The 3,526-nt window shown below is 39.4% G+C and overlaps 1 pseudogene; it reads right to left on the reverse strand.

Moving 5' to 3' along the window:
* Positions 1-802: 802 nt before the first annotated feature.
* Positions 803-3,526, reverse strand: part of LOC104984311 — an 11,829-nt pseudogene continuing 9,105 nt past the window's right edge.

The following is a 3,526-nucleotide window of genomic DNA, read 5'->3' on the forward strand; positions in this document are numbered from 1 at the left end:
GCATCACTGACTCGATGGATGTGAGTCTGAGTGAACTCCGGGAGTTGGTGATGGACAGGGAGCCCTGGCATGCTGCGATTCATGGGGTCGCAAAGAGTCGAACATGACTGAGTGACTGAACTGAACTGAACTGAAGTGTGGGAAAAAGATTTCTGTAAGACATGAGATAACAACACACTTTTAACATGTGTACGTGTGTACCTAAGCATTGATGCCTCTTCCTTTCTCCTTCCCTCTATCACCCTTCTTTGTCTTCTAAATCACTCTTTCTTTCTTACTTTTCTTCCCTCCTCCATTTTCGTTTCTACTTCTTCTCTCTCATAGCCCTATAAATCATAAACAATTTCCATGAAGACAAATAATTTATTCTTTTTGCTTTTACATTTTTATAGGTAAAAAAATAGTTATAAAACACTGGACATGGTGCTTGATATAGAGAAAAATTTTAGTGTTGGTTTGCATAATTATTTTCTGTTGTTGTTTTTTATTTTATATTGGTGGGTAAAGAGAAAAATTAAGTCTTTTCTTGCTTGTCCATACAGAAAAAACCATGGGCATCAGGGCCAACACTCATTCATGGGATGCTCCCTACTTGACCATAGATACATGTTCTAAGCCATAGATGATGGAATGGAGTTTATCACACAGTGTCATGAAAGAGTGGTGTCAGAAGGACTGCAAATGGAGGAAAAATAAATAGCTAGTATGGAATGTAGATATTTTAACACATCTGAATGCTTACCATAGTTCTATGGAGACAAATATTATGATCCTAGCCCTTTGTTCACCACCCAACTGGCCATCAGGAGTTTAGAGAAGAGAATTTTCTGTGGAAGCTTCTCTGTATGGTGTTCTTCAGCTCCTTATTCCTGAGACTGAAAATGATGGGGCTAAGAAAGGGGGTGAAGACTGTGTAGCTGGTGGCCAGCAGAGTGTTACTGTCCACAGAATGAGGGCCCTTGGGTTTGAGGTAGATGATGGAGGCAAAACTGTAGTGCATGACCACTATGGTGAGGTGGGAGACACAGGTGGAGAAGGTCTTGTGCCGGCCCTCAGTGGATGTGGTCCTCAGGATGGCAGCCACGGTGAAGACGTAGGAGAGGACGACGAAGAATAAGCACCCCATCAGGGCTGTGACACAGACCAGGATCACACCCATGGTGACAGAGGCTGTTTCCTTTCCACAGGGCAACTTTAACAGGGCAAGGACATGACAGGAAAAATGGTAAATCTTATTAGACCTACAGAAAGTGAGGTGGAAAACTATCAGTGTAGCCATCATCCCCATGACTGAGCCTCCAGCCCAGCATCAGGACACAAGATGGGCACAGTCACAGGTGCTCATGAGCACGTTGTAGTGCAGAGGGTGGCAGATGGCCACGTAGCTGTCGTAGCCTATGATCATGACCAGAAAGGAGTGAGTGAAGCCAAATATAAGGGAGAAGAACATCTGGCTGGCACAGGCCACAAAGGTGATGGAGCGGTGGCTGGAGAGCATGTCCGCCAGCATGCGAGGGGTGACTGCAACAGTGAGCAGGATATCGGAGATGGAGAGGGCACACAGAAAGAGGTACATGGGGGTGTGGAGGCTGTGCTCCCTCCAGATGGTGCCCATGATGAGCAGGTTCCCCAGCAGTGTGAACAGGTACATCAGCAGGAACAGCAGGAAGAAGGCGGGCAGGAGATGCTGAGGGAAGTTGGAGAAGCCAATGAGGATATATTCAGACACTGTGCTGAAGTTCTGACCAGGTGAGGATGCTGCATCTGGGGAGATCAGAAACAAGATGAATGCCCAGTGGTTAAAACAGAGTTTCTAAATTAGGTTAAATGATAATTGAAGACTTCTGTACTATTTAACTACCTTCTTAACTTTTCTGGGTCTCAAAATTTTCATCAGTAAGTGGAATAAATCATAATGGCTGTTTCATTCCATAATGTGATAAAAATAAAATGAGATTAGTATATTCAATGCTGAAGACATAGTTTAGCTTCTGGGTTTTCCACAGTGATGACAACATGAAAAGTTTTCTCTTTTTGGAGGCATTGAAGACAAACATGGATGATCAGGATCATATCCTCTTGAATAATGTGCCTGTTGTAGGAAATACTTATCTGGTTCTCAAGGCTGTAAAATGTTTTTCCTCTCAGAATCTTTGTCTTTTAATTGAGAATTTATTACATTCGTATTTATTTTAATACTATATTAATGGAACTGTTTTTTCTGTGTTGTTTCATATTGATATTTACTATACTAAGTGAGTTGACAGAAAAGTTTGAAAATAAATAGATGGAAGACTATATGCCAGAAAAAATGTACCAAGTGACAGCTGAGGCAGTAATTTTGAAAACAGACAAAATGAAATTTAAAGAAACAGTAATTATCTTCCATTTACAATTGCAACTCAAAGCATCAAGTTTCCCTGGAGAAATCTTCTGAGAAAGAAACCAAGCTTAGGACATCTTGTGCCAGTGTGAAAGGAAACTTTCAGTGAGTAATGGCTTAATGTGAAATGCATGCCAGAACCAGATTGCAAATGTGCCCACTAAGCTGATTGCCAGAATGAAGGATCGTTGTACAAAGAATGGAGGAACAAGCTAAATGACACCACGAAGATGCAATCAGACAAATCTAAAGATGGAACATGCTACAGAACAATTGATTTTGTAATGTAGATATCACTCTCACTAAAGAATATGGAAAATTCAAGGGACATAACAAGCAATTTTAATATACAGTCCTAGCTTGGATACTAGTTTAGATGAGCCAGTGTAAACTAATTTTAAGGCAACAGAGGAATTTTCACTATGTTATGAATTAATAGTTAGGTGTAAATACTGTGAGATCATTATTAACTTAATTATTGAGCAGGCCAAAAAGTTTATTCAGGTTTTTCTGTAATATCTTATGGAAAAACCTGAATGAACTCTTTGGCAACCCAATATTAATTTTAAATGTGATCTTGTGATTTTGTGCATGATGAAAAGCATTCTTAGTTTAAATGCAGGCTGAAATTAAAAATTACAGAGACACACACACATTCACACTTCAAGAGAAAAAGAAAATTATTTTATTAAGTATAGAACAACATCATAATGATTGACTTAAGTATCACTAATCTATGTAACTATGTACTTTGGAATAGGAAGTGATAAATAATCAGCATAATTTCAGTGAATAGATATAAACAGGAAAAGATAAATCAATATGAGATAGATAGGTACAATATGTAGCTAGATTTTCTCAAAGTATAGAAAGGTAACTTATGAATTATTAATTAGAATGCAATTAAAAATATTTGTAAATGGTGGCTTAGTAAAGAATCTGCCTACAATGTGTGAGACTTGGGTTCTATCTCTGGGTTGAGAAGATCCCCTAGAGAGGGCATGGTAACCCATTCCAGTATTCTTTCCTGGAGAATCCCCATGGACAGAGGTGCCTGGCAGGCTACAGTCCATGGGATTGCAAAGACTTGGACGTGACTGAGTGACTAAGCACATAACAGCATAAATTAGTTATTGGATATAT

The sequence above is a fragment of the Bison bison genome, unplaced genomic scaffold, assembly GCF_000754665.1.
Source record: "Bison bison bison isolate TAMUID 2011002044 unplaced genomic scaffold, Bison_UMD1.0 scf7180017863978, whole genome shotgun sequence".
NCBI classification, from domain to species: Eukaryota; Metazoa; Chordata; class Mammalia; order Artiodactyla; family Bovidae; genus Bison; species Bison bison.